Here is a 27,777-nt window from a genome sequence, read left to right as displayed (position 1 = left end):
ACTGGCTTATTTCGCTTAGCATAATGTTCTCCATGTCCATTCATTCTGTTATGAATGGTAAGCATTCTTTCTTTTTTACAGCAGCATAGTATCCCATTGTGCAAATGTACCACAGTTTCATAATCCATTCATTTGCTGATGGGCACTTAGGCTGTTTCCAAATCTTAGCTATTGTGCTACTATGAACATAGGGGTGCATATATCCTTTCTGATTGGTATTTCTGATTTCTTGGGATATATTACTAGAAGTGGATTACTGGGTCAAAGGGGAGTTCTATTTTTAATTTTTTGAGGAAACCTCATACTGTTTTCCACAGTGGTTGCACCAGTCTCCATTCCCAACAGCAGTGCACGAGGGTTCCTTTTTCTCCGCATCCTCGCCAGCACTTGTCATTTGTTGATTTGTTGATGATAGCCATTCTGACAGGTGTGAGATGGTATCTCATGGATGATTAGTGACCTTTGAGCATGTTTTCATATGTCTCTTGGCCTTCTATATGTCCACTTTTGAAAAGTGTCTATTTAGGTTCTTTGCCCATTTATTGAATGGATTGTTTATCTTCCTTTTGTTAAGATGTATGAGTTCCCTATAAATTTTGGGAATTAGGTCCTTATGGATATAACGTTGGTAAATATGTTCTCCCATGCAGTGGGCTTTCTTGTTGTTTTGTTGATGGTTTCTTTTGCTGTGCAGAAGCTTATTTTGATGTAGTCCCATTTGTTTATTTTCTCCTTAGTTTCCATTGCCCTATGAGCTGTATAGGTAGATATTGCTATGACGTGTCTGATATTTTGCTGCCTATAGATTCTTCTAAGATGTTTATGGTTTCCAGTCTTACATTTAAGTCCTTTAGCCATTTTGAGTGTGTTTTTGTGTATGGTGTAAGTTGGTGGTCATTTTTTTTTTTTGCATGTATCTGTCCAATTTTCCCAACACCATTTATTGAAGAGACTGTCTTGACTCCATTGTATGCTCTTGCATCCTTTGTCAAATATTAATTGAGCATAATGGTTTGGGTTGATTTCTGGGCTCTCTGCTCTGTTCCATTGGTCTATATGTCTGTTCTTGTGCCAGTACCAGGCAGTTTTGAGAACAGTGGCTTTGTAATATAGCTTGATATCTGGTATTGTGATCCCGCCAACTTTGTTCTTCATTCTCAAGATTGCTGTGGCTATTTTGCGTCTTTTTTTGTTCCATATGAATTTTTGGAGAGTTTTTTCTAGGTCTGTGAAATATGTCATTGGTATTTTAATGGAGTAATATGTATATTTATTAAGAAAATGTTATTAAGGAAATAATAAAAGGTTTAATTAATATATTTAATAATAATTTAAAAATAACTAATAAGATTTTATCTAGTTTTAGACTTTTCTTATTGTCTCTTAAATAAGAAAAGTCTAAAATTAGATAAAATCTGTATAGTTTATATTAATATATTACATATAAAAATATACAATAAATTCACCATTATCTTTGAGTAGCAGGATTAATGATGAATTTTATTTTTCTTCATTTTGAGTGTCTGTATTTTTAATTATATGATGCTTTTATAATTAAAATAAGTATTTTAAAGGTTCTATTATTAATGACAAATATTAGTGAGTTGTATGAAAACAGAGTTCAAAAATCACACGAATGCAGCACACAAAAATAGTACCATTGTTCAAAATGGGTTAAACAAATATAAATTGTTAATTCTCTCCTAGTGCCTACAGACTTGTCCACTGTGATGGCCAAGAAAGAAAGTTAAAACTATGGAATTAGCACAACTTGAATTGATGAGGATTTTAACGGCATCCCTGAAATATCCTTAATGCAGAACACACAAGGAAAACCATCAATTTATTTGTTTCTGGAACATTTTTAAAGTGACAAATGGGAAGCATTACAGCTTTGTTATCATGTGAAAGAGATTAATTCAACATAGCCTTAATATTTATTAAATGCAGCTACCTTGAGATTTTCCCGTGACATAAAAATTAACTTTTCAATCAAATATATGAAAATTGCATCTTGTACATTTGTGCCATAATTCCATGTTGCACATGCAAGAAACTCATCAAAATAGCATAACATGTTAAAATATAGAATCTAAGTGAGTCCCAGTATAGCTCATTATGTTTTATACAATAGTTCTATGATAAAGTGATAAGCAGAAGGCAGAAACAAGAAAAAGAAGAGCTAAGTGTAAGCTGAACAACGCTTATAAAAGGGGGACAATTTGTTGTCAGAGAATAAGAAACAACACACTTGAAGGTTAAAAACAAACAAGGTACACTAATACAGACTCAAGAGACTCAAATGTCCATAGTCCCTTTCTCATATGGCCTGTGGCAATAGGCCAAAGGCTTTAGTAAAACATCTGTTGCTCTTTCAGAAGCTGAGAATACTTTGAGCTGAACTGGAAGAAAACAGGCAATAAAATAGAAATTCATGACCTATAGATGACAAAGCCATTAGTCTATACGATATCTTTTTATGGGTCCAGGGATCCTGAGCCAAAGTGCTTTAAAAGATATTTTTAATGTTAGTTGCTAAAGCTTTTGTATAAACTATTATATCTCCCCACAGATTAAATATGAGCCAATGTAAATCACCACCATCAACTTAGCTTAGATATTACAGTCACTTCACAATTTGTTTATTGCTATAGAAAAAGTCCCTGTTTGATCACCACACCGAAAGGATGAATACCATTGATGCTAAATTTTATTTTTCATTGTAAACAAATACATACTCATAACATGATAGAGGGAAGGAGCAATAGTAAACCAAGGAATATGCAGAGTGAAAGTTAGTAAAGCCATGCCACACCACAAACCAAGGTTAAGAGAACATAGTAATACAATCAAATCTACCCTTGATAAAGATTAAAATATTCTTTAAGTTCAAACAACATATTGGTGCACAAGAACCACACAGATAGCATAAGAGAACATGATTGTTGACACTCCCTTAAGTCAGCAAAAACTTGGCAATATGTTCTGTTATTTTTGAAAAGTAATAAACATGCCTAATGATTTTAAATGTTAAAGAACAACATGATTATTCTTCTGTGTTTTTTTTGTTTTGTTTTGTTTATAAGCAAATGACCTACCCGTTTGTGAGGCCATGGCTTGGGAAAACTGGAACTTGGAAGTTTTTCTTGTGTGTTTTGTTTTGGCTTTTTTGCCAAATTTCACCAGTTGTGATGAAATTCACATATCACTTAACTCAGTGGTGGGCAAACTGCGGCTCGCGAGCCACATGCGGCTCTTTGGCCCCTTGAGTGTGGCTCTTCCACAAAATACCATGGCCTGGGCGAGTCTATTTTGAAGAAGTGGCGTTAGAAGAAGTTTAAGTTTAAAAAATTTGGCTCTCAAAAGAAATTTCAATCGTTGTACTGTTGATATTTGGCTCTGTTGACTAATGAGTTTGCTGACCACTGACTGAACTAATCACTTCATAGTGAACAATTCAGTGGCATTCAGTACATTCACAATGTATGCAACTCCACCTCTATCTAGTTTCAAAACATCTTCATCATCCAAAATAAAATCTTGTACCCATTCAGCAGTTACTCCACACTGCATGCTCCCCGCATCTCCACCCCAACGCCGGCCCTTGCAACCACCAATCTGCTTTCTGTTTCACTAAAGAATGCATGAAATGTGTGTTTAGTAAGTTTACCTGGAAGTTCTAAATATTTTTACCATCCTTATTATATAATCACTAAGTAAAGGGACAGACTTGCTAAATCAGAGAGATAGTACATGTAGATGCAGCATTTCTAGTGGAATGCCACCACTCTTTCTTTTCTTTTAGTATTTTTACCCACAAAATAAGCCAAGAGTGCCATATACTCTGGATGTAAGTAACTGATCATCTCAGTAGAGAAAGGTGGGAAATCTTTCTAGCTCATAAAAGGACAAAGACAATTCTCTATCTTCCATGTCTATGCCAGTTGTCCAGAAGTCTGTTTGGCAGATTCTGACAAAGATACTATGTGGGATCTTAAGTGATATTCCTGTACCTCACTTTGTAAATGTCAAACCATTCACCAAACAATTGTGAGCTGAATTGCTAACCATAATATCCTCTTACAGAAACTATCAGGGTATAGGAAATAGTGGTCATAATATAAAACTTTCCTTTGTTGCCATTCCCACTGTTGTAGTAAAATATAGAAATGTTTAAAAATGCTTAAAGAATGTGAGAAAAGTTAAAAATGTTTGAGTTAACTTCCCTTAAAACTTAAAGTCTGATATTAAAGATACATTCCCCACTGTCCTGAAGCGTGTGTACCCCAGAGATAAGGATTTGAACTGACGCAGAGGGACTTGTGTCAAGATAGACACTTGCCTGAGTGACGTACTCTCCTTAGCCCCCTCGCCGTGTTTAAGATTAACATATGTGCATTGACGTAAATCACTGATAGCCACCTGGGCTGCTACGGGTACGAACAAGCTTTAAATATGGTCCCCTGCCAGCCAACGATGCTCATCTTGTCGAGATATTACAAAGGCCTGTCCCTTTGTCGGTCTGACAAGTGACTCTGCTCCATGCTCCTCTTCCTGCCAGATGACAGAAGAACGGCAAATCCCCAATTGAGACGCAACCGAGCTTTTGGGAGAAGAACGCCGGCCTGCTGCACCCAGACCAGACCAGCCTAGCTGCCGGACCACAGAGGACAACACCACGGGGATCCCTAAGTTTGTACCCGCAGCAGCTCAGGAATTTGTGTGAGTAATAAAAACCTGTGTGCTTTGCAACTGCATATGTCTCATGTGGTGTAATTCCTCCGGCAGTTAATTGCATTATTTTGCGTACGCTTAAACTTAAAATTAAAGCCATTGGTCTTTTGGGTCCTAAGCCTGCCCTCGGTCCTGCTGATGCAGAGCAGTCTCTCCATCAGCAACTACTTGAATGTCCCAACTCCTGCACGGTTAAAGTTTATCTCAAGGGACGCCTTAGATAAATGCCCCAGATCCTTTCCCGGGATCTACTTGGGACACCCACATACAGATAATTGTAAATAAATGTGTCCCTGTGAGGGGAATAAAAAAGAACATGCCTTGCCGAAACCGGTTTGGCTCAGTGGATAGAACATCGGCCTGCGGACTCAAGGATCCCAGGTTCGATTCCGGTCAAGGGCATGTACCTTGGTTGCGGGCACATCCCCAGTAGGGGGTGTGCAAGAGGCAGCTGATGGATGTTTCTCTCTCATCGATGTTTCTAACTCTCTATCCCTCTCTCTTCCTCTCTGTAAAAAAATCAATAAAATATATTTTAAAAAAAAAAAGAACATGCCTAAAAGACGTTTCATCATTAAACAGGAGCTTATGCTCTACTGGCTGAGAGCACAACCCGGTAGAGGACACTTGAAAGTGGTATCCTTTCGGGTGTCAGAAATAATCACAAATACTTAAATAGTGCTCACTCTGCTCCTGGTACTGTTCTAAACATTATTTATTGGTTTATTTATTGTATAATTAATTAATTAATCTAATTAGCATACATATGTTCATTTGATTTTCTCAACAGACATGTAAGAGAATTACTATTGTTATCATTCCTTCTTCACAGAGAATTAAATTGAGACACAGAGATGGTAAATTACTTACCTGAAGTCACACAGGATTTGGCCCAGACATTTGGCTCTAATGTCTATGCTTTTACCCCCAAAGCCATTCTGATGCTCTGCCCAAGTCAGGGCCTTAGAGAAGCCTGCTAGTTGTGCTGACTACTCATACCATACTGATTATATCTTACAGAGACTAAAAAAAAAAGAGAAATTTCCATTCTATTTGGTATCTTGAACTATATGAAAATTGTCATGAGGAAGATTTTCATGAAATCAATAGATATATCTTCCAAAGTATATGGTGTAGGAACTTAGCTGAGCTATGGATGGGTCCTAATTTTATAAATCATTTAGAAAAAGTATGTTTTTCACCTGTAAAAAAAAAAATGCTGAATAATAAGTTTGCTCAGCACTCACCTAAAAAAATTATTTACAGAACCATTCAGCTTTAAAGTAAATCTGAATTCTATACAGAGTATTGTGAAATTAAAGAAAAAATGTATATGTATATTGCTCTCTGACCCCAATTCCTGGGACAGAGCTTCTAAAACCCTTAAAATTTCCTAAGAGACAAGAACACTAGACGCATTTCTCTTGTTCTAATATTTGTCTTTGACCCCATCCCTGACACAGGCTCCTAAAACCCTTGTGAATTCCTAAGTGATAAGAGCACTCGGTGCATATTTTGTGCTAATGAGATGGCTCTGGGTGGGCTCCTGAATGGAAGCTGGTCACCAGAAAGACCAAGCCATGATTAGAAGCTTGGGGTTTTGAGCTCCCAAACCCACTTCTCCAGTGAGGGGAGAGAGGCTGGAAATGGAGTTAATAATCGATCATGCTTATGTGAGGAAACCTCCATAAAAATCCCAATGGCATGTGTTTTGGGAAGTTTCGGTTAATGACCACATCCACACTAGGAGGGTGACGCACCCAACTCCACAAAGATCTTGTGCTCAGGACCCTCCAAGACCTCACCCTGTGTATCTTCATCTGGTTCTTCACTTGCACCCTTTATTATATCCTTTAATAAACTAATACACGTAAATGTTTCCCTGAGTTCTGTGAGCCACTCCAGCAATTAATCAAACTCAAGGAGGGTGCTATGGGAATCTCTGACTTACAGCCCATCAATCAGAAGCACAGGTGACAACCTGGAGATGTGACTGGTGTCTGAAGTGGAGACAGTCTTGTATTGAACTGAGCCCTTGACCTGTGGAATTTGACACTATGTTCAGGTGTCACACCAGATAATGTCAGGTTTGAGTTAAATTGTGGGACACCCAGCTGCTGTCACAGCATTGCTGGATGTGGGAAAACCCACACACACCTGGTACCAGAAGTGGTGTGAGTGTGGTAGTAGTGTGAGAGCAAAGAGGACACACAGGAAAGAAAGAAACAGGAGGTAGAGAATGAGAATGGGGTTTTTCCCTACTGAGGATGGAAAGACTGGGTGCTTTTCCAAATACAAGTATATATTTGGTTCCTATAATTTCCACTCTCTTTCTTTTTGCTCTACCCTGGCCATAAAATTATAAATATTCTACCATACATGCATCCCTGCCTCAAGCAGTTTTAAAAGCTTTTGAGTAAATCACAGGAGGAAGCAAAAGTTGACAGCTGCAATTTACAAACAATACTGCCTGGCCACATAGCAGTTGTAGTAGTTTTGTTATTGTTTTGTTTATTGCTAGATAGAAGAATCTAAGAAAAGCCTGGGAAGTTTATATGCTGTAAAATTGCAATACTCCAGCATTTGATAAATTTAGTTGAAAAAAAATAGTCACATTATTTTAAGAATATCCCAGACATGTATTTTCATGTTCTAGTTGATTGGGGCGTTTTGGTTTTTATCCTCACTGAAGGATATTTTTCTATTGATTTTTAGAGAGAGTGGAAGAGAGAGGGAAAGATAGAGAGAAATATTGATATGAGAGAAACACATTGATTGGTCACCTCCTGCACACGCCCCAACCAGGGCTCAGGTTGGGAAGGAACCTGCAACCAAGGTACGTACCCTTGACCAGAACCGAACCCAGGGCCCTTCGATCCACAGGCCGACATTCTATCCACGGAGCAAAACTGGCAAGGGCCCAGTTGATTGTTTGAGCATCATGTGGTCTAATTTCCCAAGATCACCATTAATATCCAAAATTTCTTTCCACCTTTTTCCAATACTCTTTTTTATGTTCCCTATGTCAGACCAACCCTTTCCAAAGAAGTTTCTGTAATAGGGCAAATGTACTGTATCAGCACCATACAATACAGTAGCCATTTGCCATTTGTGTCTACTGAGCACTTGAAATGTTGCTGGTTAAACTGAGGATCTAAATTTTGAGTTTCATTTAATTAATTGAAATTTGAACAACCATATATGGTTAGAGGCCACCACATTGGACAAAGTAGCTCTAGACAAAGAGACCTACTTGTCTTTTTCCATCCTTTACTCATTTTCCCACAAATATTTATTGCCCATCTTCTCAGCCAGACATTCTGCCAGGCTCTGGGCATAGAATGCTGAACAAGACACCTCTGCCCTATGAATGCTGAAAGAGGCAGCTATTACTCCATTACACAAATAGGTTCTTAATCCCACGTCATGTTACTGTATCTTATCAATTCTAAGATGTTCAGTTTTTTTCAAATATTAACATTTCTAAAATCAGGACATGTGCTTTACATCAATGGCATCTTATAATCACTGCCAGACAGGCCAGTCATAGCAAATTGTCATCACCTACACAAACACAAACTCAGTCATTATTGCTAGTAGCATGACCAGACAACATGCAATCCCTTGAGATGTCAGCCAACGAACTATATAAGGATCAATTTAAGAAAGAGCACGAGTCCTGGTCGTTATCAGAAAATAATTCAGTTAACACCTTTTGGTAAGATCAAGAAAGCACTTTCTGTGATAGTTCCTGGTCAAGTCAAGATGACACGAGGATGAAAACTGGCAGATTAGACGTCAGTGGTTTGGAATAAAATTCCAAAGACAAAAGTGAGCACTCTGTTATGCTGGTTGGGGTGTGGGATGAGTAGAAAGGGAGCAAAAAGAGAGGAAATGGGAGACATATGTAATACTTTCAACAATAAAAAGAAAAGAACCGTTGCTGCATTGCTGACACATTTGAAGGTACAAGGATAACACAGTATAGAAGAACATGGACAAAATCATCACTACGTGGCATAGCGATTCAGATTCTATATGTCAAAATGTATTAGGAATATCTTACTCAACTTATTTTGTTTACATTTTCCTTTTACAAATGTACAAAAATAAAATATGATAAAAATTTATGTTTACATAATCAAAAAGAGCTCTCAATAAACATAAAATAAAAATGATGAAGCAAAAAATAAAATCATATCACGGATTCATTGGGAGTGAAGGTTTTCCTTTCCTAATCTAAATGTATATGTATATAGCAGCCTACCCAACCATTACGACCAAACGACAGGAACAAGAGGTTGACCAGTCTCTATGATGCGCACTGACCACCAAGGGGCAGATGCTCAATGCAGGAGCTGCCCCCTGGTGGTCAGTGCACTCCCAGGGGGAGCACCGCTCAGCCAGAAGCCGGGCTCACTTGCAGCACACTTGCAGCTGTGGGAGCCTCTCCCGACTCCGTGGCTGCACTACCAAGCAGCAGCAGCAGGTGCAGTGGGACAGGATGAGCGCGAGCAGCACAGCGCTGGCTTGGGCTCCTCCCTGGCCGCCTGCTGCTTGGTACACTGCTACATCCCTCAAGTAGTCCCTGGTTGTGAGAGGGTGCAGGCCAGGTTGAGAGACCCCCCAACACACACAACGTGCACAAATCTGTGCACCAGGCCTCTAGTAATACATAAACCAGTTGAGTATTTTTCAACATAAGGCATCTTAAAATCAATGGAATTTGGTAAATATAATACTCAAGTATTCATGCTTCCAATCCTTTTTTTGACATTTTCCCCTTTACCTAGAATGTCCTTCTTATTCATCTTTTTGTTCTAGGTCAGATCTCTCTCTCTGATCTGATCTCTGATCATCATCTCTTTTCCTTAATTTTTTTCTTCCTCTGAATTCTCAGAGTACCTTCTCAGGACCTACTATAGAGCACCTGGCATTTCTTGTGCATGTTCTCAGCTCCCCCGAAATGAGTACAGACTCCTTAAAGACCAATTGCATGTCTTACTCAAATCTTATATTCTACTTAGGAAACTGCTTTGCCTATTGGAGTAGTTAGCAAATGTACCAAGGCCACTATGGTATATAATGCCACAAGGATCCCCCATAGAGTAATGCAATGTCCTGTAGACGTGGAATATGGCAGGTGCTATTTAATAGTAAGCTTCTGATTGGCTCAATATAGAGCATGGATATGTCAAGAACCAATCTGACCATCAAATGCAGTGGTCTGGGGGAAATGCCACAAAGATGTCAAGTCTCAGTGTTTAGCCTCCCACAAGGTTAAGCAGAGGTAATGGCACATATTTTTGGGTAATGTCTGCTTCTTCCCCAAAGCCCAAAAAATAAAAGTAAAGAAAATAATGCTAATAAACCCAAAATACTAAGCAGCCTGCTAAAGGAAATGACATTAACAAATTTTGGAAGCTGATAGCAGTTGGAAGAGAGATATTCAGGAACGAGAAACAAAGGCTATTTCATAGGTGGGGTGTGACACTAGGCTAATAATAGAAGGCCTTCGTGAAATTCTTCCTCAGGAGTAGTTAGAGTTCCAGGTCCCCCACCTCCCAGCAAACACTGGATAGTTAGGAAAGTGGTTTACTTCTGGGGAGGCAGAATTGGTGGAGCTCTGTGCTCCAGGCAAAAGGTAGCACCCAGGTGTAAATAAAACAGAGGAATGAAGTGAAACTCTGCATCCTGAACAGTAGGCCCCCCAGCCTTTTTCTCTCACTCAGCTCTGAGAATGCAGGCTTGTATCCTTCCAGAAGGAGATCAGTAAGTTTCTTTTAGGGAAAGTAATCAGCCTCTTAAAAATAATTCTGGTACTAAGCTATTTAAAAATATAATGTTTTGCTATTCTAATGCACACACGTATGTGTGTGTATATATATATATACACATGTATATATCAATGCTAAGATCCAAATTAAAATCTGAAAACTTTATATAAATCTATATTTCCAAATATATGTCTTACTAAATGCTAAGTTCCCTGATGGCTAGATTTGTATTTTCTCAATATGTCTAGTCCATAATGTAAAGCTTTGCCTGTAACAAGTGCTCAGTACATTTTTTTTTAAATTTAAACAGAAAACTTCTAAGAACACAGTATTTACTGCTATGTATCCAAACATAGAGTTTGGTTCTTAACAAGCAAAGCTGTTTGACCAAAATTTCCTGTCTCAACTAAAAATCAAAACCAAAGTGGCCATGAATACCTACTGAGATCACAGTGAACATATAACACAAGTCCTCCTCTCAGCACCCTCCAGGATGGTGACCTGAAGCCCTCTGTGCTTGCTCTGATAGGTCTGTAGTGTTGCCCCTCACAGTCGAAGATGAAGGTTTGATGGTTTGTGCCTACACAATCCAAATAAATCTTTCATATTCTCTGCATCCCATGTAGCATCATCCTGGCCACCTTATAAAGACATTTATAAATGAAGTTTTAAGTTTGAAAGTTTGTTAAAATTTGAAACTTTTTCTGATATGTTTTCTTTTCTGCAGAGTTCAACCAATTGCATTAGCTGTTATTATTGTTGTTAAACAGGTAGGCATGGTAATTTACTACTAAAAAAAACAACAACATAGAAACCTTTTTACAAGACAAAAATTGGAAAATATGCTGCTTTACTTCCACAGTTTTTAACATTGCCTGACAAGAACGTGGCCCTGACCAGACTGATTTTATGCTGTCCATTTCCGGGAAGACATCTGTGGTTTTGTCATCATCCATTAATATAAGCTGTTGATAAGCATCACTAAGCAATTTTAAGGTGTTATAAAGCAATTGGGGCCTTGAGAGTTCTCCACAATGTTGTGGATATACCAAGGGTTGGCAACAGCTCAGGAATGGGGTGGCCAAATCGCTGACCCCTTTCCTTTAAGCAAATAGTCAGAGGTAGAGAAGGAGAGTGACAATAAAGGGAAAAGGGAAAAGCAAAAAATATTTTTCCCCCCAAAGATGAGATTAGCTTCACTTAGGAAATAAACCTTTTCATTATGATTCAGGGTTGGAACACAACAAGTTTGAAATGAAGGTATGTCCAAGGAGGATGGTTATAGTTGATCCTCACAACAGCCTTGTTGGTTATTCATTTTCACTTCCACTGATGCCAAGAGAGTGTAAGAGTCCAGACTACCCGTAACTGCCTTGAGAACCCTCTTCCTTCACCCTAACATCCAGCGTGCTAAGACCCAGCTGAGGCGTGCTTCCCCTTTGAGCAGTTATATAGTGACAGCCTCTCTCAACCCTACCTTCTTTTCCTGTCTCCCCATCAAGGACTCCACTTCTCTAGCAACGCTCTGGGTAAAGGCTGCTCATGGTTCCACATCCCTCAGAGTTGAGAATGGTGCAGCAGACCCCTAACTCTATACACATCCTCTCTAGACCAATACTCCTCCACCCTTACAGAAAAGTCACTGCATCTATGAGGCACATGCCACCTAGTACAATCTCCCTGGCTTTCTATAACTGTTATCTACCTATCTCCAAGTCAAGCCCAGCAAAGAAGACTTTGAAATGAGTATCACTAAATAACTGTTGGAAGAATGATGCAGAAGAGAAAGTGGGAGGGAACCAAAGCTAACTTCTACTTTGCCATTTTCATTGTACCTGTCGTTCTCATTTAATTATCATCTTGGATACCACAGAGAACCACCTGAGACTTGGAGTGCTATCATCTTTGGCACATGTACCAATTTGCTAATGACTGAGCTGTGCAATATAGTAAAATATCTGGAATTAATTATATTTCACTACTATAAGTTGTAGAAATTCAAGTTTTTAATATCCAGCAATACTTAGAAAAGTTAAATGGATTTTTTCAATATTGTCAGTAACGTTGAAATAATAATGATATGACTAGATTCAAACTAATCTACCATCTGATATATTGCCATTTCAAGACCCAGGAAAGTAACTGAACAAGGATTATAAGAGAGTGACTAGCTGAAAGTGACCAAGCAGCACAACGACTATAGCAACCTCTCCTTTCCCCTCACATATTCTCCATTTGGGACTCTCTGCCCCTGAAATAGTGTTGATTGCTAATAACCTAAAATATCCTTCCTTAGCCACTCTTTCTAGAAAATGTGGATATTTCATAAACATCCTAATGACTATATTCCTTATAAATCTGCAAGCTCTAATCTTCAGTTCTTAGCTCAAAAATTTCAAAATAATTCCCTACTTGAAATAAATCAAATCATATGTAGAAGATTGTCTTATGGTGGAGGTAGAGAAAAACATACATTTATATTACATTGTTGGCTGCCTACACACAGTTGTCCCTCTTTCCTCACAATCTCAATATATATATATCTTCCTATCTAATAAAAGAGTGATATGCAAATTGACCGTCACTCCAAGACACAAGATGGCTGCCCCCATGTGGTCAAAGATGGCTGCCCCCATGGGGACACAAGATGACCACCACAAGATGGACTGCAGGGGAGGGCAGTTGTGGGCAGTTGGGGGTGACCAGGCAAGCAGGGAGGGCAGTTTAGGGAGACCGGGCCAGCAGAGGAGGGAGTTGGGGGAGACCAGGCCAGGGGAGGGCAGTTGTGGGGGACTAGGACTGCAAGGGAGAGCAGTTGGGGGGGACCAAGCCTGCAGTGGAGGGCAGTTGGCGGGGGGGGGACCAGGCCTACAGTGGAGGGCAGTTGGTGGGGACCAGGACTGCAGGGGAGGGCAGTTGGGGGTGACCAGGCCAGCAGGGGAAGGCAGTTAGGGGTGACCGGGCCAGCAGGGGAGGGCAGTTGGGGGTGACCAGGCCTGCAGTGGAGGGCAGTTGGGGGGGGGAGGACCAGGCCTACAGTGGAGGGCAGTTGGTGGGGACCAGGACTGCAGGGGAGGGCAGTTGGGGGTGACCAGGCCAGCAGGGGAAGGCAGTTAGGGGTGACCGGGCCAGCAGGGGAGGGCAGTTAGGGGCAATTGGGCCAGCAGTGGAGCAGTTAGGCATCGATCAGGCTGGCAGGGGAGTGGTTATGGGGTGATAAGGCTGGCAGGCAGAAGTGGTTAGGGGCAATCAGGCAAAGGCAGGCAAGCGGTTGAGAGCCAGCAGTCCTGGATTGTGAGAGGGATGTCCGACTGCCCGTTTAGGCCGGGCAGTCGGACATCCCTCATGGGGTCCCAGATTGGAGAGGGTGCAGTGCAGGTTGGCCTGAGGGACACGCGACACCCCCCCCCCGCCCGTGCATGAATTTCGTGCACCGGGCCTCTAATATATATGTCTTCCACATAGATGATGTGACTCAGCAGAAATTGACCCTATTCCATTTCCAGGAGTGGATTCTGATTAGTCTAAACTGATCATAGTTCTAACACCCTGATCGGTGATTGGTAAGGAGTCCAGACTCAAACCAATCAGTATGTGGCAGTGCTCCATAACTTCTATGGATCCAGAGGTGAGCACAAGATTTAAATTGATCGAAATTATTCCATTATTGAAGTCATTTTCTCCCTCTCTCACCATGAACAGGAAGCATGTTTATTGATGCTGTTGAGATGCATCTGTCATCATAAGAGAAGCCATCTGAAGACTAGCCAACATATGTAGAAGGCATAACTAAAAAAAAAAAAAAATCAAATGAATTTGCCCCAGAGCCTTGACTATACTCTGCCTAGAGACACTCTACCTTCAGACTTCCTGTTGCTAAGGTAGAGTGATTAATCTCATGAATTAAGCTAGCTTGAATTAAGATTTCACTCGTTGTAGCTAAAGCATCCTGATTAGCACTATGTATAGCAACAGTTGTTTTATAAATAAAGATAGTTATATACTTAGGGAAAATATCTAAAGGCTACCTACAAACTGAACATTTAACTTCTAGTGAATGGCATTGGGGTGATGGTGTGAAGGCTGATATTGGCAATGAGAGTGTGCCAGAAGCCAGTTACAGCATGTCATAATTACAAGAGTTTCATCAAAAGGTTGGTGAAGCTTGGTGGACTCAACAATGGCTGAGCCACATATGTAGTTTACCTGTTGGAACAGCTAAAAAGCATCTCCCCCAAACCTGAATAGGATTGCTTGCTGCCAGACAGCTCAGGGCATCTTAATCTGCATGTTATTGCCTCCTGTTGGCCAAACACCTGAACAGCTATAGGCTATTCCCCAATCTGACAATGATTCTGTAAACCCTACCCTTTGAAACCCAACCCTTTAAAGTGTATTATCTCCACCTTGCCTTAGGACAATTTGTGTTAATAAATAACACGGGATCCTGAGTCAAGGGGAAGTCTTTAGCTCCTTTAGCCGAAGCTCCTCTGACCCCCAATGCCTTTCAAAACTATCTTTCGTCTTTGGACTCCTTATTGAATCTACGCATCAGCTCCTTTCTCCAGATTGCTGAAAACCCCTTCTTAATGCTGGGACAAGAACCCCGGCATTAATGGATGCCCACCCAGGGGCACCCAATAAGAATGTTTTATGTTTTACATTATATATTGCTACTCTCTACTTTCACAATCAGTATATACAACTTTTAATAAGAACATTTCTAAGAAAAGTACAGGGAGGAGATTGACTAGTGGATTTTTTAAGAACATTTCCACACCTTAATATTATGACTTTCTTATTATTCTAAGTTGCTTGAAATCATAAATTATAAAAGGAAAAGCCATCTTACCTAATAATAGACAAACATGTAAATTGACTGTACCTCTGCTACGCCCACAGCCAATCAGAGTGAGATGCAAATTAGAAGGCCAAAGATGGCAGCCGCCCAGCTGCTCCAGGCGCAGAGTGGCCAGGCAGGGCAGGACGCATGCATGAGAGGGAGAGCTGAGGGCTAAGGGATCTACAGGAGCGGAGTGCCACAGCAAAGACAAGACTGCAGACTCAAGTCTGTAGCGAAGAAGATGGCAGACTCCGCCCTGAGTCTGCAGCAAAGACGAAGAAGGCAGACTCTGGCCGGAGCGAAGGTCTGAGTCCTGGGTGTCGGAGGAAAACTGGTGTTGGAAGCCAAAGTAAGGAAGGCATATTGCACAAATCTCTTCGTGCAACGGGCCTCTAATAATAAATAAAGTTTATATTATCTGCCTGGCCCAAACATCTGTTCACTGATAAATATCCCACTTCCACATGTCTCTCTTTGTTTCTTTCCTGCCTGCTCTTCCTTCTCTTCCCCCCTCTTACTTAAACACAAATGCACGTGCACGTGTGCACGCATGCATGTACACACACACACACACACACACACACACACACTACATTTCTACTACAGATCCTTCTCTCTGGTGAAAGCCTATTAGCCTGATGATAGACACCTGACCCAGATGTGCTTCTTACCCTTGGATAAAATGTTTCTCTTTTACTGTTAATCAGACAGAAAGAGAACTGTTTTAAATTTGAGTAGCAGAAATTTAGGTTAGACATAGAAAAGGAACTTCTTGTCTAATTACTATGACATGCTGAAATCAACTAACCTTCATAATCACAGTAAGTAGTTCACCTCCAAGTTTTTTACCTATGATACATTTTTCTTTAGTTCTAATAATGCATGACACCCTAATTTTGCTTGTAAACTCCATTCTTGCTTAAGGAATTATAAGTGTGTTCCTGATGATTGAAAGCCAGAGTTTTAACTAAGACAACTAGGGAAGTGGAGTCTAAGTGTTTACTTATTACTTCTAGAGTTGATATTCAGCCTTTTTATTCTCTAGAGAGGCATGCCCAGTGGAAGGCCTCAGTAGAAACATCTGTTTACCATGGCAGGAACAGTTGGCCTGCAGACCTCAGGCCACATACAGCTCTTCAATGCCAGAGTAAAGAAGAAACAGCCCTCCCAAACAATGCAGGGCTGGGGCTTAAGAAAACTAAAGGGAATGCCACACCTTTTAGAAATAAATAAAAAGAAAAAGAGTATTTTACTTAGGTACATGTTAGACCCTGCCTCATTTCAAGAAGGATTTGAAGGAGGAGTACAAAAACACATAGAGTATTATGATAGTTAATTTTATGTGTTAACATACCTGGGCCATAGTGCCCAACTATTGCTTTTTATTTTATTTTATTTTATTTTATTTTATTTTATTTTATTTTATTTTATTTTATTGTTGACAGTATTACAGATGTCCCCCAAATTTTACTCCTTTACCTGCCTCCTCCCAGCTTCTGCCCCACCCCAGGCTTTCACCACACTATTGTCTGTGTCCATTGGTTATACCTATATGTGTGTGAGTTCTTTGGATAATCTCTTCCCCTATCCTCTGACCCCCTTTAAGATTTGTCAGTCTGTTCCATGCCTCCATTTCTCTGAACCAATTTGTTCATCAGGAGAGGAGAGGGGAGGGGTGTGGAGAGGAAGGGAGGGCAGGGGAAGGGAGGGGAGGGATGGGGAAGGGAGAAACGAGAAGAATAGATGTTTGAATTACATAGCCATCACATAAATGCTTTCCTGGATTGTTTTTCATCCAGTGTTTAATTTATTATAGGTAGATACAGTACAAAGTTTTATATCAGCTCTAGACCTGCCCACTGGACAGGGACGGTCTTTTATATTAGCATTATAGCACTATAGAAACATTAACATTTTATTAAACATTTATTATCAAGGAAGGTTATGTAATTACTACAAACTAAAAGGACTTCTTAGCCATGTGGAAATTTATTATTCCAAATAAACCTTTCCATTTTAACAAACTATTATTTTTTCAATTCTGAAATTATGTCTGATATTTATAGGAATTATATTTAATATATATGAGAATTTCCCACTCAACATCATAACCATCACTTTTTACTAATTGCCTATTTACTTGAATTACTTATCAAACACAGCAATTGATTATTCAAAATAATGTTGCCCACTTTTAATTGAATCCTCACGCAAACCAGCATGCACTTCTCAGCTTGCATAGTAATTCATCAGCACATGCATTATGCATTTCTTATGGATAGGACATGGATTGAAATGAGAGATTTGGTTGGAGGTATGTCTACTTTTATTCAGGCAGAAAAAAAGGAGGGGAAATAAAATACCTATATACAAAGACTTTTTTCTACTAAGACTAACTACTTTTAAATATCATTCCAATTTATATTTTTTATTTTATAGGGCATCTTTACTCGGAATTAAAAATATATATCTGTTTGTACCCCATGGAGTGACATTTTTGTCTATAACCAAGGGATGAATGACTTGAAGCTCACAACAGCTATCAGTTGGTCAAAAGTCACAGATGGATCAGTGAAAGAGAATCTTCCAGACCCAAAAAGCCAAACTCCTTCCTGGTTCAATGCTCTTACCTCATGATTTCATTCTTTCAAATGGCCTGCTAATTCCAAAGTCCTTTGAGTTTATTTCTTTGATCTATATACAGATCTACATACCAAGCTATATATAGTAACTATGTAATTTATTTCCAACCCTAATCTTTATTGCTCTTCATCATTAAAGCTATTTCTTTTTATGTCAGTCCTTCAATCTTTCAACCCATCTCACTATCAAAAACGCATGTTGTCACCTAGCCAATATGGCTCAGTGGTTGAATGTTGATCTATGAACCAGAAGGTCACAGTTTGATTCCAAATCAGGGCATATGTCCGGGTTGCAAGCTTCATCCCCAGTGTGGCATGTACAGGAAGCAGCTGATCAATGATTCTCTCTCATCATTGATGTTTCTATCACTCTCTCCCTCTCTCTTCTTCTCTGAAATCAATAAAAATACATTTTTAAAAGATGCACGTTGTCAAATGCATTTATTCAGAAAATATTTATTGCATCCTTACTAGTGTGGTCTAGGTGCAACTAATAGCAAGAAAAAAAGGCAAACAACAAGAGCATTCAATGGAGTCAAGATAGTTTCTTCAATAAATGGTGCTGGGAAAATTGGGCAGATACATGGAAAAAAAAAAAAAAGAAAAGAAACTAAACCACCAACTTACACCATACACAAAAACAAACTCAAAATGAATAAAGGACTTAAATGTAAAATGGGAAACCATAAAAATCTTAGAAGAATCCATAGGCAGTAAAATATCAGACATATGTCGTAGCAATTTCTTTACTGATACAACTCCCAGGGCGATGGAAACTAAAGAGAAAATAAACAAATGGGACTACATCAAAATAAAAACCTTCTGCACAGCAAAAGAAACCATCAACAAAACAACAAGAAAACCCACTGCATGGGGGAACATATTTACCAATGTTATATCCGATAAGGGCCTAATCTCCAAAATTTATAGGGAACTCAGACATCTTAACAAAAGGAAGATAAACAATCCAGTCAAAAAATGGTCAAAGGGTCTAAAGAGACACTTTTCGAAAGTGGACATACAGAAGGCCAAGAGACATATGAAAACAGGCTCAAAGTCACTAATTGTCTGAGAGATGCAAAATTACAATGAGATGCCATCTCACACTTGTCACAATGACTATCATCAACAAATGACAAGTGCTGGTGAGGATGTGGAGAAAAAGGAACCCTCCTGCACTGCTGGTGGGAATGCAGACTGGTGCAGCCACTGTGGAAAACAGTATGGAGTTTCCTCAAAAAGTTAAAAACGGAACTCCCATTATTCAGAAAGGACATATGCATCCCTATGTTCATAGCAACACAATTTACAATAGCTAAGATTTGGAAACAGCCTAAGTGTCCATCAGCAGATGAATGGATTAGAAAACTGTGGTACATCTACACAATGGAATATGACACTGCTGTAAAAAATAAAAAAAGAACTCTTACCATTCACAACAGCATGAATGGACATGGAGAACATTATGCTAAGTGAAATAAGCTAGTGGGAGAAAGATAAATATCACATGATCTCACTCATTTGTGGAATATAATGAACAACATAAACTGATGCACAAAAATAGATCCAGAGACAAAGAAACATCAAACTTCAGAGGGAAGGCAGGGAAGGGTGTGTGTGGTGGGATGCAGGGGTGCGGGGGGAGTTAAGAAATCAACCAAAAGACTTGTATAGGTGGTGGAGGCATGTGCTGGGGGCTGGGGATGGCAGGGGAGAAGTCAATGAGGAAAAAGGAGACTTATGTAATACCTTAACCAATAAAGAATTTTAAACAAAGGTTATTAAAGTTCCAGAGAAAGAAGTGATAATGGTTGCACAACAATGAGAATATACTAAATGCCACTGAACTTTACAATTAAAATTATTAAAATGCCAAATTTTATAATTAAGCATATTTTTCCACAATAAAAAAGAACTGTGGAAGTGCAAAAAAAAATAAGCAAAATATCCTGTCCTCCTGGAGTGGATGTTCCAGTGGAAGAGATAGATATAACAGTTGCTTATTAGTGCTATGGGGTGTGGGAGACATTTTTTAAAGAGGATATCAGGAAAACCTCTCTGAGGAGGTAATCATTTGAGCAGAGATGTGCACAGGCAGCAAGACAGAAACCTCCTTGATACACTTGCAAAACAAGAAGGATGCAGAATATGATGAAAGCCATAGGAAATTGTCAGATCACAATGGCATAAAATTAGAAATCAACTACAATAAAAACAATGAAAAAAATCAAACACCTTGAGATTAAATAGCATGCTATTAAACAATGATTGGGTTACCAAAGAGATCAAAGAAGAAATAAAAAGCATCATGGCAACAAACGACAATGAAAACACAACAATCCAAAATCTATGGGACACAATGAAAGCAGTCTTGAGAGGAAAGTTTATAGCTCTATAGGCCTACCTCAAAAAACAGAAAAAAATGGTAATAAATTATCTAACTCTACAACTCAAAGAGTTAGAAAGAGAGCAACAAGAAAATCTCAGCATAAGCAGAAGGAAGGAAATAATAATGAGCAGAGCAGAAATAAATGACATAGAAACAAACAAACAAAAAAAATGCAAAATATCAACAAAACCAAGGGCTGGTTCTTTGAAAGGATAAACAAGATTGTGAACCTCTAGCCAGGCTCACCAAGAAGCAAAGAGAGAGGACCCAAATAAACAAAATCAGAAATGAAAGAGGTGAAGTAACAACCAATCCCACAGAAATATGAAGGATTATGAAAAAATACTATGAACAACTTTATTCCAACGAAATGGACAACCTAGATGAAATGGACATATTCCTAGAAAAATACAAGCTCCCAAAACTCAATCAGGAAGAATCAAAAAACCTGAATAGGCTGATAACCACTGAAGAAATTGAAGCAGTGATCAAAAATCTTCCAGCAAGCCAAAGCCCTAGTCCGGATGGCTTTACAGGGGAGTTCTACCAAGCATTCAAAGAAGAACTAAAACCAATCCTTCTCAGACTATTCCAAAAAAATTCAAGAGGAAGGCACACTTCCAATCTCTTTCTATGAAGCCAGCATTATCCTAATTCCCAAACCAGATAAAGACACCACAAAAAAAAGAGAACTACAGGCCAATATCCTTGATGAACATAGATGATGAAATCCTCAACAAAATTCTAGCAAGTGGGATCCAGCATTACATTAGAAAGATCATACACTATGACCAAGTAGGATTTATTCCGGAGATGCAAGGATGGTACAATATCTGCAAATCAATAAATGTGATATATCACATAAACAAATTGAGAGACAAAAATCACATAATCATATCAATCGATGCAGAAAAAGCATTTGACAAAATCCAACACCCTTTCTTGATAAAAACTCTCAGTAAAGTGGGAATAGAGGGATCATATCTCAACATAATAAAAGCCTTATATGACAAACCTACAGCCAACATCATACTCAATGGGCAAAAACTAAACTCATTTCTCCTAAGAACAGGAACAAGACAGGGATGCCCACTTTCACCATTCTTGTTCAACATAGTACTGGAAGTGCTAGCCAAAGTGATCAGACAAGAAGAAATAAAAGGCATCCAAATTGGAAAAGAAGAAGTAAAACTGTCCTTATTCACAGATGACATGATACAGTATATAGAAAACCCCAAAGACTCCATCAAAAAACTACTAGACCTAATAAATGACTTCGGCAATGTAGCAGGATACAAAATTAACACCCAGAAATCTATGGCTTTTTTATACACCAATAATGAACTCACAGAAAGAGAAACTAAAAAAACAAAACCCATTTTCCATTGCACCAAAAAAAATAAGATACCTAGGAATAACTTAACTAAGGAGGTAAAAGACCTGTATTGGGAAAACTACAGGACATTGAAAAAAGAGATAGAGGAAGACATGAACAAATGGAAGAACATACCATGATCATGGATTGGTAGAATTAACATCATTAAAATGTCCACACTACCCAAAGCAATCTACAGATTCAATGCAATCACCATTAAAATACCAACAGCATATTTCAAAGATCTAGAACAAACTCTCCAAAAATTCATCTGGAATTTAAAAAAAAAAAAGACCCCAAATAACCACAGCAATCCTGAGAAAGAAGAACAAAGTTGGAGGAATCACAATACCAGATATCAAGTTATATAACCAAGCCACAGTTCTCAAAACTGCCTGGTACTAGCACAAGAACAGACATAAAGACCAATGGAACAGAACAGAGAACCCAGAAATTGGCCCAAGCCATTATGCTCAATTAATATTTGACAAAGGAGGCAAGAGCATACAATGGAGTCAAGACAGTCTCTTCAATAAATAGTGTTGGGAAAATTTGGTCAGATACATGCAAAAAAATGAAACTAGATCACCAACTTACATCATATACAAAAACAAACTCAAAATGGCTAAAGGACTTAAATGTAAGACGGGAAACCATAAAAATCCTACAAGACTTCATAGGCAGCAAAATAGCTTAAGTAGACACTTTTCAAAAGAGGACATACAGAAGACCAAGAGACATATGAAAACATGCTCAAAGTCACTAATCATCTGAGAGATACAAATCAAAACAACAATGAGATACCATTTCACATCTGTCAAAATGGCTATCATCAACAAATCAACAAACCACATGTGCTGGTAAGCATGTGGAGAAAAAGGAATCCTCCTGCATTGCTGGTGGGAATGCAGACTGATGCAGCCACTGTGGAAGACAGTATGGAGTTTCCTCAAAAAGTTAAAAATGGAACTCCCATTTGACCCAGTAATCCCACTTTTAGGACTATATCCCAAGAAACCAGAAACACCAATCAGAAAGGATATATGCACCCCTATGTTCATAGCAGCACAACTTACAATAGCTAAGATTTGGAAACAATCTAAGTGCCCATCAGCAGATGAGAGGATTAAAAAACTGTGGTACATCAAGACAATGGAATACTACGCCTCTATAAAAAAGAAGGAACTTTTACCATTTGCAACAGCATGGATGGAACTGGAGAGCATTATGCTAAGCGAAATAAGTCAGTCGGAGAAAGATAAATATCACATGATCTCACTCATATGTGGGATATCATGATCAACATAATTTGATGAATAAAAATAGAGCCAGAGACAAATGGCAGGGGAGGTGGGGTGTGTGTGTTAGAGATCAACCAAAGGACTTATGTGCATGCATATTAGCATAACCAATGGACACAGACATTGGGGGGTGGGGGCTTGCCTGGGGTGGGAATGGCTGGGGCGGGGGTCAATCAGGGAAAAAGAAGACATTTGTAAAACTTTAGACAATAAAAAAATAATTGGAAAAAAATAAAAGGTAATATATTTATTTTTAATATATATATATCAGCAAATTGGATCCAGCAATAAATTAAAAAGATCATACACCATGACCAAGAAGGATTTATTCCAGGGATGAAAGGCTGGTACAATATTCTTAAATCAACAAATGTGATACATCACTAAACAAACTGAGAGACAAAAATCACATAATCATATCAATTGATGCAGAAAAAGCATTTGACAAAATCCAACACCCTTTCTTGATAAAATCTCTCAGCAAAGTGGGAATAGAGGGATCATACCTCAACATAATAAAGGCCATATATGACAAACCTACAGCCAGCATTATACTGAATGGGTAAAAACTAAAAGCATTTTCCCTAGAACAGGAACAAGACAGGAATGTCCACTTTCACCACTCTTATTCAACATAATACTGGACGTGCTAGCCACAGCAATCAGACCAGAAGAAAAAATAAAAGGCATCCAAATTGGAAAGGAAGTTATAAAACTGTCATTATTCACAGATGACATGATATTGTACACAGAAAACCCTAAAGACTCCACCAAAAACTACTAGATTTAATAAATGAATTTGACAACATTGAATTAATACCCAGAAATTTATGGCATTTTTATACACCAATAATGGTATCTCAGAAAGAGAAACTAAAAAAAAAATCCCATTTACATTGAAACAAAAAAATTAAGATACTTAGGAATAAAATTAACCAAGGGGTAAAAGACCTGTACTCAGAAAACTACAGAATGTTGAAAAAAGCGATAGAAGGAGATATAAATAAGTGGAAGAATATACCATGTTCATGGATTCGTAGTATCAACATCATCAAAATGTCCATACTACCCAAACCAATTTATAGATTCAATGCAATCCCTATTAAAATAGGAATGGCACATTTCACAGATCTATAACAAATACTCCAAAAATTTATATGAAGCCAAAAAAGATCCCAAACAGCCACAGCAATATTGAGAAAGAAGAAAAAAGATAGAGGGATCATAATGCCAGATATCAAGCTATGCTACAAAGGCACTGTAATCAAAACAGCTGGGTACTGGCACAAGAACAGGCATATAGATCAATGGAACATAACAGAGAATCCAGAAATTATCCCAAGCCATTATGCTCAGTTAATATTAGACAAAGGAAGCAAGAGCATACAATGGAGTAAAGACAGTCTCTTCAATAAATGATGTTGGGTTAAATAAATGGACAGGTACATGCCAAGAAAATGAAACTAGGCCACCAATTTACAGCATACACAAGAATAAACTCAAAATTGGTAAAAGACTTAAATATAATTCATTAAAACATAAAAAATCCTAGAAGAAAACTTAAGCAGCAAAATATCAGACATCCTATGTAGTGGAATTTTCACTGATACAATGCCTAGCACAAGAAAAACAAAGGAAAAAAATTAATAAGTGGGACTACATCCAAATAAAAAGCTTCTGAACAACAAAAGAAATCAGCATCTAAATGAAAAGGGAACCCACTGTATGGGAGAACATATTTGCCAATGATACATCTGATAAAGGGTTAATTTCCAAAATATATGAAGTACTCATACAACTCAAAAAAATGGAATACAAATTATCCAATTAAAAAATGGGCAGAAGACCTAAGTGGACACTTGTCCAAAGGTGACATACAAATGACCAAGAGACATAAGAAAAATTCTCAACATCACTAATCCTCAGAGAGATGCAAATTAAAATGACAATATGGTACCATGTCACACCTGCCAGAATGGCTACTATCAATAAATCAAAATACAAGTGCTGATGAGGATGTGGAGAAAAGGGAACCCTAGTACACTGCTGGTAGGAATGCAAACTGGTACAACCCCTATGGAAAATAGTATGGAGTTTCCACATAAAATTAAAAATGGAACTGCCATTTGATCCATTGATCCCACTTCTAGGAATATATTCTAAGAATCCTGAAATACTAATCAGAAAGAATATATGCACCCCTGTGTTCATAGGAGTACAATTTACAATAGCTAAGATTTGGAAACAGCCTAAGTTCCCATCAATAGATGAGTGGATAAAAAAGCTGTGGTATATTTATACCATGGAATACTATGCAGCCATAAAAAAGTCTATCTTACCATTTGAGACAGCATGGAGGGACCTGGAAAGTATTATGCTAAGCAAAATAAGCCAGTCAGAGAAAGAGAAAAATATCATATGATCTCACTTATATGTGGAATTTAATGAACAAAATAAACTGACAAACAAAATAGATCCAGAGACACATGCAACAGACTGATGATTCTCAGAGGGAAGGGGAGGGTAAGGGAGGGCAGGAAAGGATTAACCAAAGAACTTATATGCATATATACAAAACCCATGGGCACAGACAATATTGCATTAAAGGCCTAGGGAGGGAGAGGAGTGGAGAGGAGAAGGTCAATGGGGGAAAATGAGGGGACATCTGCAATACTTTCAATAATAAAGATAAATTTAAAAAATAAAACTGACACTGGCAAATTTTATATTCCTAAAAAAAACCATTTGGGAGAGTATTGAGGTGATACCCAATACTCAAGTAGATTCTTGGGCTTCATTCCCATTTCAAAATAGAATCTTGGAGGTAGGACTCAAGAATCTGTATTTAAAATAAAATAAAAAATATGTTTTAAAAAACCTTCCCAGTTGATTTTTAAAAATTAGCTGGGCTTGGGAGCCACTGTTTTAAACCAGGGGCACGTTAGAAAGTCAGTAACCATAAATCTGTCAGGGCTAAGCAGTCAGGGAAAGCTTTGTGGCAGAAGTGGGATTTGACTGAGCTGTGTAGACTGTCAACTGCAGTATACTGTAGACTGACAGGTGGGGAAAGGGCACAGGTTCCTCAGGAATGAGCAACAATATGACAAAGGTAAGAGCAACATGATCTGGTGTATTTGTGGTCCCATGGAATGCTGAGGCTCACCAGAAAGCATAGAGAGTGCAGTGAGAAATGATAGGAAATAGGTTACACAGCAAGGCACTTTATGGTAATTTTCAATAAGTAATAGCTCAAGCTTCAAGATAGATGGGTGTGACGGGAAGAACAGGAAAAGAGAGCTCTGGCACTCCCTCAGTTTTAGGTCAGCTCTGATCTAACCAGTGCTAGCCCCTGAAAGGTGATTCTGGGCTATGATTCTGGGAAAAAGGGGATTTTGTCTCCATTTGTGACTTTCAGTAAAATGAAAAGACAGGACTAAATGACATATAAGATTTCTTACAAATCTAATCTTTATGATTCAATTTTTAAGTCCCACTGTTTCATCATTTCCAATGAGTTCCATTAAGTATTCTTTGCTGTTCTTTGAATTTTGCTTTCATTGATTTTGGAGAGAAGAAATTGTCAAGTAATGTGGCAATGGAGGGTGATTTTTTCGTTAATCTCACAATAGAAAGTCCCACATTTACATTCTAGTAACAATAAACCTGGCACAATACATACTTTCCTCCAAGGTTTGCTCTGGAGACTTTGTGACCTTAATAGAGTTTTCTGACTGAGATAAGGCCTTAAAACACACACAAAAGATAGATTCATATGCTGCACTGGCCTAGAAGAATAAAACTCTGCATCAAATAACATGTTAGATAAATCTGACATGGCAAGCATTTCTGCAGTAATAGCCACTTTTCCCAAGAAACTTAGTGATATATGAAGACTAATATACTCATGGGATAAAGACTACACCTTCTATTTCCAAGTACACTTGACACAACCCAAAAATCAATTTTCTCCTCTGTTTGAAGTAGTTCCAATCTGTCAAAATTCATCCCTCTTTGGCCTCATCACCAGCCATTTCCCTTTTTCCATCATATTATTTAATGACTACCAATTACAAATCACAGAAATGAAGATTCAATGGAAAATAAAGTGCTGTTGCTAAGATATCTCGAGAATTCAGTATTAAAAAGCCTTGCTGAAAGCTCCTAAGTTTATTCTCATGATTCTCGGGAATAATTATTTCATTATTTTCCATAAAGTATAAAATAATGTCTGAAAATTTTTTCAAGGACAAAAGAATTATGATAAATGTCTACAAACAAAGGAAAAAGCAATATGAAGTTAAAGCCTCTTTTCCTTAAATCTGCTTCATGCTATGACTCTGTACTATATTAGGGATATCTGATGGCTTATCTGAGTTCCAAAAAAAAAAAAAAGACTTACAGGATAAAAGCTGTGGAAAAAAAATAGAATAATTTATTCTGGGAGCCCTGGTTCTGTTCCTCTTATGATTTGTGTCCTGATAGATGATCTCTTTAAAAGTGGTGCCAGGATGTAGGGAAACTGACTTCTTATAAAAAATTCCCCAACTAAAGAGCACCTGTACCACTTCTTTGTTTACTGACCCACGTTTATTAGGTTTAAGAATTGGATGTATTTTATTTATTTATAAGTTATGATATTAATATTACATGCAATCCTGTTATTATAAATTTATATGCATATATAACAAAGTTTCAAAAACTAACAAGCTTGTGGAT

This window comes from Cnephaeus nilssonii (genome assembly GCF_951640355.1).
Source record: "Cnephaeus nilssonii genome assembly, chromosome: 4".
NCBI lineage: Eukaryota > Metazoa > Chordata > Mammalia > Chiroptera > Vespertilionidae > Cnephaeus > Cnephaeus nilssonii.
The sequence above is the reverse complement of the archived record's forward strand: the minus strand, read 5'-3'. Positions refer to the sequence as shown.